Raw genomic sequence first — 9,370 nt, 5'->3', positions numbered from 1 at the left:
GATAGATAGATAGATAGATAGATAGATAGATAGATAGATAGATAGATAGATTTTGCATCAGGGAAAATTTTCAGTTCCTTTACCTATGAGGAGTTGCCAGGTAGGGGTCCCCACTTTTATGGCCATCACACAAGCACGCACAGACATAGGCAAACACAGGGTGCAGAGTGCAGGCCTCTGGGGGCACATGGACTGAGGCCAACACAAGGATTCACCGCTAATAATGCTAAAGCCATCTCCACTTTGTTTTTCAACCAACACTCCAGCCGCACCGGGCTCCCCTCTCTGGTCATGGCCAAAGACTGATGGTGCCAGTAACAGCCTCTCAGACCAGGAACCGGCCTCCCACCCATACTCTGGGACTGATGAAGCAGGCTCCACAGAGCCAGCTGCCCCTGGCCCTCCCACAGGGAGAATGACCGAGGGTGCCAGCTGGCCTCGCCCACGGCCTGAGGACTAAGCTGAGCAGAGTGGCCCCAGGAGCCCCTGAGGGTCCTGACGGCCAGTCCATCCAGATGATTCAGTTCTTCAACCTGCCTGTGCTGCTTGTTTTCCCTGATGGAAGAGCTCTAGTTGCCCCCATATTTTGCCCAAAGAAAGCAGGGCTGAGGGGAGAATAGGGTCTGAGACAGCAAGAAGCAAATGCCTACAGATCGTCCTCAACCGTCCTTCCCAGAGAAATCAGCACTGGACGGCGAGTAACCTCATTAGACCCAGAGCAAGGCAGGCACCTCTGAGTCGATGGTAGGATAAGGAAAGAGGAGCGGGAAATGCGGGCTTTCTGGACCTCCTCTTGCCAGCCAACCAGGAATACTCATGCTATTGCCAGCAAATCTGCTTAGGTTAGAGGTCTCTAAAAGTCGGTCCCCTGAGCTTCCTCCCTTGACAGTTTCTAATGGTGATGCGACTTAGAGAAACAACTCCCAGAGAAGGACCTTTTGAGTCCTGGGCTAGGAAAGGCTTCCCTCCCAGGCCTCTGGGAAGCTGGGACAGAGTAAGCAAGGAGAAAGGGGGTTTTCTGTTCCTGCCACCCTGCCAGCCACCAGCCCGGGAGGGAGTGTGTGCTACCCACTGCCCACAGCTGCCCAGGTGCAGGGCTCCAGGCTGAGAACGGCTCCCTTTTACTCCCTCCATGCTGGCTGGGTCGGGGCTGAAGCTGACAGCAGGAGAGGGGCTGAGCAGCTGCAGGAGCAGAGCAGGCCCATGTGGGGCAGAGGCGGGCAGCTGGGGGTGCTTGAGGGACAACTCCGCCTGCGATTGCCCACTCCTTGCTACTGCTCCTCATGCCGGAGCTGGCCTGGGCCTTCACTTAGCTCCTCTCCCAAGAATACTGGGTGATTGACGACTCTGGCCTTGGCAGTGATGCAGAGCTGGACGGGAGGTCGGTAGAGATGAGAGGCTCGGCAGCAGGGCAAGGGGTGGCTTCCTCGTGGGCCTGGCCCTCTGGCTTGACACAGTGGAACTGGTGGAATATGTCCACCTGAGTGGGGTTGGACGGTAGCGAAAAGAGAGAAAGGGAGAGTGCCTCCCAGGGCCCAGGTTTGTGTGCATATGGTGTGTGTGTGTATGCATGTGTGTGTGAAAACGTTGCTCCTGTGTGACAAAATAGGACTGGCTTATGTGGAGGGAATATTTGAGTGTACAGTGGAGGCTCTGACAAGGGCATGCTTTGGTGCAGGATGGGCTGGTGGTTATTGCGTGTTTCTCAGTCCTCCATTTGTTGTATTAGTTATTTACTGCTGCATAACAAATGACTCCAAAACTTAGTGGCTTCAATGAACAACATTCCTCATCTCACTGTTTCTGTGGGTCAGGAATCCAGGCACAGCTGAGTTACGTCCTCTGACATGAGAATCTCATGAAGCTGCAATCAAGGTGTCAGCCTGGTCTGCAGTCACCTCAAAGCCCAACTCTTCTGGCTGTTGGCAGGAGTCACTTTCTCACTGGCTATCGACTGGAAGCCACTCTCAAATCCTAGCCACATAGACCTCTCCATGGGGCAGCTCACAACGTGGCAGCTGGCTTCATCAGAGCCAGCAAGTCAATAAGAGAGAGAGAGAGAGAGAGGGAGATGGAGTCATGACCTTGTATAACCTAATCTCAGAAGTAACATCCAGGGACTTCCTTGGTGGTCCAGCGGTTAAGACCCTGCACTCCCAATGCAGGGGGCCCAGGTTGGATCCCTGGTCAGGGAACTAGATGCCACATGCCACAACTAAGAGCCCACATGCCGCAACTTAGAGCCCACATGCCACAACTAAAATATCCCGCATGCCGCAACTAAAAAGAAAAAAGATCCCGCGTGCCTCAACTAAGGACCTGGCACAGCCAAATAAATGAATAAATATAAATTAAAAAACTAAAGAAGTAACATCCATCACTTCTGCCATATTCTACTCATTGGAGGTGAGTCACTAGGTCCAGCCCACACTCAGGGGAGGGGATTGCACAGGGACATGACTACCAGGAAGTGGGATCATTGGGGGCTGTTTTGGAAGCTGCCTACCATGCCCATTCATTCATTCAGCAATTATTTAATGAGGACCCTCTATGTACCAGTCACCATGCTGAGTGTGGATGATAGAACAAAGCGGTGACCGTCGCTTGAAGATTACAATCTGGAAGGTGAGACACATATTAACTAAAGAAACAAGCAAATGAGTATCAAAATCTACTACAGAAAATGCCCCAAAAAGGCAGTGGGCAGTGGTGGGGGGACAGTACATTGTGCTATGAGAGCATTTCACCAGGGCACCGGGCCAGGGGGCACCCTGAGGAAGGGATGATTGAAGAAAGAGCTAACACGTGAGGGAAGACCAGGCGTTAGCTGGGTGATGAGAAGAGGTGAGAATGGCAGGGGGCACCCCGCCGGCCAAAGGAACAGCATCACCTATGTTTGACTGTGGGGTGTGTAAGCCAAGAGCCCATGTGCGCGTGTATTCTGTTCCTGGGTGGATATGGGTATTTACACTGTGTGTGTGGACGTCGTGGGGAAACAGCACTACTGGTGCACTTCAAGGACTCTAAGGAAGGGACAGGAGGTGGCAGAGGACAGAATCTGAGCAGCACTCTCTCTAAACATCCAGAATTATGTTTCTTCACTCTTCTCCCTGCTCTTCCACCCTCTCCATGCCTTCTCTGGAAGGTCTCTTTGGGGAGTCTTATATGTCCTCATAAAAAGCAGAAATCTGCTGACGCAGCCTAATGCATTATCCTGAAAAGCAGAGCTGTCTGGGGGAACTAGCTCTGCCCCTGCCCCTGCTCCTGCCCCAGAGGGGAAGCTCCATTCAGCAAACCGGCATCTCCCTTGTTAAAGAGACGGCCTTTTGATTGAGGCCAAAGTGACTTTTTATGGGTCCGAAGACAGGAAGGCAGGGCGCCCTGTAGGAGGAGGTGGGGGGATGTTCTGCAGCCAGTAGGAAGGACAGAGCAGGGGGTGGGAAGGGAGCTGGGAGAGCCCCTGGTCAGGACAAGGCCCTTCTGGGTGTCAATGGAGCCAAATGTGGAGGAGGCTGGTGCTGAGGCAGGAGGCAGCATGACATGTGGCCCAGTCCCACACACCTGTGTGAGGCTGACGAATCCCACACACTGCCTGGTCACTCGGAGACAAGTCCAGACCTACACAAATCCGCAGAACTGAGCAAAAGCCTACACGATCCCTGTCCTCTAGGCACCTGAGGAGGACTTCCCTCTTCCCAGCAGCACCTTGGTAAGCTATGCAAGCAGTCCCTGTGTCTGGAATCCTGCCCCAATCCCTCAGCCCAGCAGTAAGCGTGTGCCTCCCATTCATTCATGTCTTCATTCATTCAGTAAATATCCACTCCTGCGTGCCAGGCACTGCATTAGGCTCTGGAGACGCAGATGTGGTTCCTGCCTTCATAGACCCTACAGTTCAAATAGCAAGTAATCACTGAACGATTTTTCACTCACCAGGTAATGACAGTTGTGAAAGTCACATGAAGGAAAAACACAAGTGAGAGCTAGCACGGTTTGGAAGACATTATGGTGTCAGGCAAGGGGCTCCTGGTTTATATGTTGTCCTCTGGTCCTTGCTGAGCCCTGCAGAGGTGACCTGGCCTGTCCAGGTGTCAGCCTTGGTCCCCACGACATTCCTGCAACAGTGTCCATTGCTGGCGTGACATGCAGTTCATTTTCCCAGCAGATTAAGAGTACGGTGGTCTACTCCCTTCTGAGCCACCACCCATTTTTACAGTGGCCGGCCATGTCAATCCTCTGATCCATCGCTATACTGTGCTGGCCTGGGACTGCCCTTCCCACTGTCTCTGCTCCAGGGTCCCCTTGCCTTACAACAAAAGGGACCCCTGGCAGCCATGGGAGCTCACCATAGTCAGCCATCTGCTTGGTGCCTCTCCAGGGCCCAGGAACATTTTCTTATCCCCTTCACAAACCACTGGAAGTGAAAGAGTCTCTGGGTGGGGTGAAATGAGAGGCTAATTCAGGTTCTCTGTGACAAAAAGTTCTGCCATTCATATCCTAGAAGAAATGAGACAAAGTCTCCTCCATCTTTACATCCCCGAACCCATCATGAACCATGAGGACTGGTCCTCATCGCTTGCCCCGCAGCCTGAATTTTTATCTCTTTCTGTGTCCTACTCTTCTTTCTTCCCTGTTCAAACACCCAGTCCTCTGAGCTTGGGATCTTCAGAGCCCACAAATGCTTTTTTCTCCACCACAAAGTCTGACTTTAACAAATGAAAATCTTGCTTTTATGACCATTAAAATTTCCATCATTTTAAAGCAGTGGTTCTTAACCTTAGCTGCACTTTGTAGGGACCTGAAAAGTTTCCATTCCAGGAACTTCTGATTTAATTGGTCTGGGGCTTAGCCTGGGCGGCAGGATTCTTAAAGCTCCCAGATGATTCTAGTGTGCAGCTAGGGTCAGGAACCACTGCTTTAAAGAGTCCCATGTATGAATAGCAATGATTTCTTTTGTCTCATTATCCTGCTACCTGTATGTAGGAGGGAGGACCAGGAGGACTTGGTGACTGAATGTTGGGGTGAGTAAAAAGAATCCCTTAGGGGTGACCCTCAGATTTCTTACCAAGTGTCCTTCACTGAGCTGGGGACACTGAGATCTGGAGGTGAAAGTCCAAAATTACATTACAGACATTCTGGTATGAGGCATCTACAAGACATCTAAGTGAACCAAAACATAGACCTGGGGGCGACCAATCTCAGCCCATGGACCACATCTGGCTTGCCATCTGGTTTTTAAATGTTTAAATAATTGGAAAAAATCCAAATGAGAATAATATTTTCTGACATGTAAAAACTACGTTAAATTCTAATTTTTAAATGGTCGGAAAAAACTGAAAGGAGAATATTTCCTAACACATGAAAATTATGTAAAATGCTAATTTCAGGGTCCATAAACAAAATTTATTGGAACACAGCCACGCCCAAATTCATTGTCACATTTTCCATGGTTGAGTTTGCACTATAATGGCAGAGTTGAGTAGTTGGAACAGACACCATTTAGCCCACAAAGCCTCAAATATTTACTGTCTGGCCTGTCACACAAAGACATTTGCTGAGCCCTTGCATAGACGATTGGATGCATGGATCTGGAGCTCAGGAGGATCATGTAGGCTGATGATGTGGGTGTCGTTAGCATCCAGAGGTAATTAAGCCACGGATGGCGATGCGATCAGAGCTTGAGAAGGGAAGAGGATGAGGTCAGGCCCCGAAAAACTTGGATATTTGAAAGTTGGCTGGAGGAGAAAGAGGCTAGAAAGGAGATGAAGAAGCAGTAGCCAAGAGGTTGGAGGAAATTCCAGAGACTATGTTGTCATGGGAAAAAAAGAAAAAGTGGGCAGACCAAGAGGTCAAAGATCAATGCTGCTGAGAAGTCAAATATCATGAGAATGGAAAGTATCTAATGAATTTAGCAACAAGAAGGTAATTAGTAGCCATAGTGGGAAAATTTCAGTGAAGCACAGAGAGAGGAGGCCAGACTGGAATGGGATGAAGAGAGGATGGTGACGAATGGGGATGTGATATGAGGATAACTTTTTCAAGAAGCTCAGCTGAGAAGGGGACTGCATCAGCCCATAGAGATAAAATGGTGTCTAGAAGTGGAGGAAAGTCAAGGAGGTTTCATTGTTGGTCGTTGTTTGTTTTAACATCTGATTGATTGGAGGGTATTTGATTGGCAAAGGGAGAGAACGAAGACACAGGAGAGAGAACAGCCACGCATGGAACAAAGTGGCCTGGCCCTGTGGAAGCTCACTGGCAGAAGCCCTGCCTGGGCCCCTCCTCTACCGCCATGAGCCCTTAGAAGTTGGGGAAATAAGCTCAGAGAAGGGGAGCCCCGCCCCCTATGGCAAGTGCAGTGGAAAAGGGAGACCCTCTGGATGCAGACAATGTAACTTAAAATCCTGGCTCTGCCTCTGTGTGACCTTGGCAAGTAACTACTTGGAGTCTCAGTTTCCTTATCTGTAAAGTGGGGCTAAGCCTCCCTAGTTCACAAGACTGGTGAGGATCAAGTGCAATAGCGTTTATGCACCAGCCACTGTCTCTAACACATGGGAGGCACTCAACAAACATTAGATTCCCTCCTCCCTGTCCCAAACCACTCCCAGCCCAGCTACTTCTCAGACTTTGTCTTGGAAAAAAGAGAAAAGTATCTTGGACACAAACTTGACCTACATTCAGTGCCAAGTCTCTTGTCTTTGAGTCTCAAGTCTATTGCCTTTGGAAGAGAGGCAATTCCAGGGATGCACTTAGCCAGCTGGCCCAGACTTGGCCAGATGTGTTGTTCGGGAAGCTCCCAGGGAAGAAAGGATCCTGAGATTCCTACTTCCAATTAGACCCTGGCATGAGCCCTCTGACCTCCTGAACCCTGGAAGCTTTTGTCAAAACAGGAATTCCTAGCCCGTTTTGTCAGAGTTCTAGTTTTGTAGGGGGTTTTGTAGTATCATGGACTGTGGGGTTGGCTAGAATTGTCAGCAGGGGACCAAACTTTCACCTCCAGAGAGCTTACAGGAGGAGATGGTTTCTCATTTGACTGCTGAGAGCCCACAGAGATGGACAGTGCCCAGCACAAAAGAAGGTATGGCCAAGATCAGGAGACATGGCCGATGGTGGGTGGGGGGAGTGGATTGACCGGCAGTGCCCAGCATTAGCACACTTGTGGGGCCATCTGCACAGAGCACCTGCCTCCTGCAATCAGTCTCTCGGGCTGTGACTCAGCAGCATCCTGTTCTAAGCATCATCTCCCCAACCTGTTGTTTAGAAAAGATAAAATGGATCTATTTCCCTGGCACTTCCCTTTCAAAGCTGGCAAAGTGGCTGCAACCCCTGCTTTATACTCAGGGAAGCATTTCATCATTTTCTAGGACAAAAATCCTATGAAAGGGACAGACCAGGCTGGTCTTTCATCATAAGAGATCAGCGCAGCAGGCCAGGGAGGGAGAGAAGCCATTTGTTCTGGAAAGTGAATCCAAGTATCAAAGCTGTCTCCTGCAATTATTTAAATTAAATATTGTGTTTCAATGAATGTAAGATATATAATTAATAAAGGTACCCCAGCTTTTTTATAGTCTTACTGGACTGCAAAGAGATCGTTACCAGAACAAACTTCTCCCACAGTGCCCCAGGTGACGGGGGTGTACTTGTGAGCTGATACGTGCATATGTGTGCGTGTGCAAGTGAGCGTGTATGCCTAAGTGTTTCTGCGAACTTGTGGCTAAGGAGTCATTTACTACAAAAAGCCCACCTAAGCCAACTTAAGTAAAAAGGAATTTATTATAAGGAACTGGGAGCATCTCACTGTAACAGACAAGTTGGTCAGTTTCCCTACCCTGTCAGAGTCTGCACCTTCTAATTGGACCAGACCACCCCCTCACTGACAGCCCCAGCACATTGGACTGGGACATCTGACCCACGTGGCATTAGTTGGCTTCTCACTCCCAGAAATTTGGGACTGGGACACAGACATGTGAGTTAGTTCATGGTAGTGTACTCAGGAGGACATGTCTCAAAGACACGTGTCAATGTTTGAATCGTGTAGCGCCTTAGCACGGTGGTTCTCAACCTTTTGCGTGCCACAGGATCATGTAGGATGTTTGCTAAAAATGTGGTTTCCTTGGCTGCATCCCTAGAGATGCAGGGCTCTGAATTTTTAATAAATGCTTCAAATGAGTTGAATGCAGGTACTTCAGCAAGAGAGAAAGGAAAGCAGATGAGCAATGAAAGAATTTCATTGCCCCAGAGAGAGAAAGAAAGAAGCGAAAGTAGCTGCTTTGGTTGACGATGGCTTCCTTTTTCAGTTCCATTTCTTCATAAGGCCCTTTTGTCTTTCCTGTCCATGTTTTTTGTGGATAACTTTGATTCGTAAGATTCTCTAAGTTGGTTTCTGTTTCTTGCTACCAAAGAATTCCTAAAAACATTTGTGCTTATGGAACCCAAGGGTATGTGACCATCTGGTCCCATTAGCCATAGCTGGTAGGAGAGGGGGCAGGACCACTTGCTACAAATGGCCACCTTGACCCATCTCTCTGACAGGTCCAATAGCAGGTCCTTTCTAAGAAGGAGTGTTGTCTGGGAAGACACCCCAAACACGTTTACCACAGGAGAATTTTCTGAGGGGGCCTAAGGGCCCGTGAACGTTTGTCTGCCTATGTGTGCATGCATGTGCCCAGCTCTGGTCTGCTGCCTGTGAGCCCTGGGTATGGTATTTTCCCAGAGACAAGAATGTAATTGTGAGTGGGTGTGTGTTACTGAATCACTCTCTGCATATGAGTGGGAGAGAACGAAGCCAGGCTTCATTCTAGGTTATAATTGTCCACGTTAGAGACTCATTAACTGTATCACTACATCTACGCATAATACACCAGATCATATTTAGAAATGAGCTTCTTAAAGAGATAGAACAGAGAGCCCTGCTATTGGGGCATGGTGAGGAGGGGATACCATTTGGAATGGTAAAAGGTAATAAGGGTTGCTACTCAGAATACCTGGGGCTGGGCAGAGACAGACACCAGGAGTCTGTAAGGTCTATCCAGACATCCCCAGCAAGCAGCAGGTTCAGTCTGCATGGTGTGGGAATGCGGCCCGAGAACCAGGAGATAACAAGGACACAACATGCCTGGTGAGAAGTCCCCGAGGGGTTGAGAGTTCACTCAGTGATCAGAAGAAGAGTTCTGGTACTGTCTCAACAGGATGATTTTTATCTACCTTCATGAGACTCTTGCAGCACCCTAAGAGCACTTCTACATCTCTGATAGTCACCACAATTAATTTTTCGTTACACAACAGAGCAAAGAAGAGAAAACCTCTCCTTCCCATAGACACCCCCCAGCACTTTATCTGTATCTCTCTGATGTCATGTGTTACTTTCTATCTCATG

This window comes from Monodon monoceros, unplaced genomic scaffold, assembly GCF_005190385.1.
Source record: "Monodon monoceros isolate NGI ecotype Baffin Bay Population unplaced genomic scaffold, NGI_Narwhal_1 Super_Scaffold_21, whole genome shotgun sequence".
In the NCBI taxonomy this organism is placed as follows: Eukaryota; Metazoa; Chordata; class Mammalia; order Artiodactyla; family Monodontidae; genus Monodon; species Monodon monoceros.
This window is presented reverse-complemented; position numbering follows the sequence as displayed.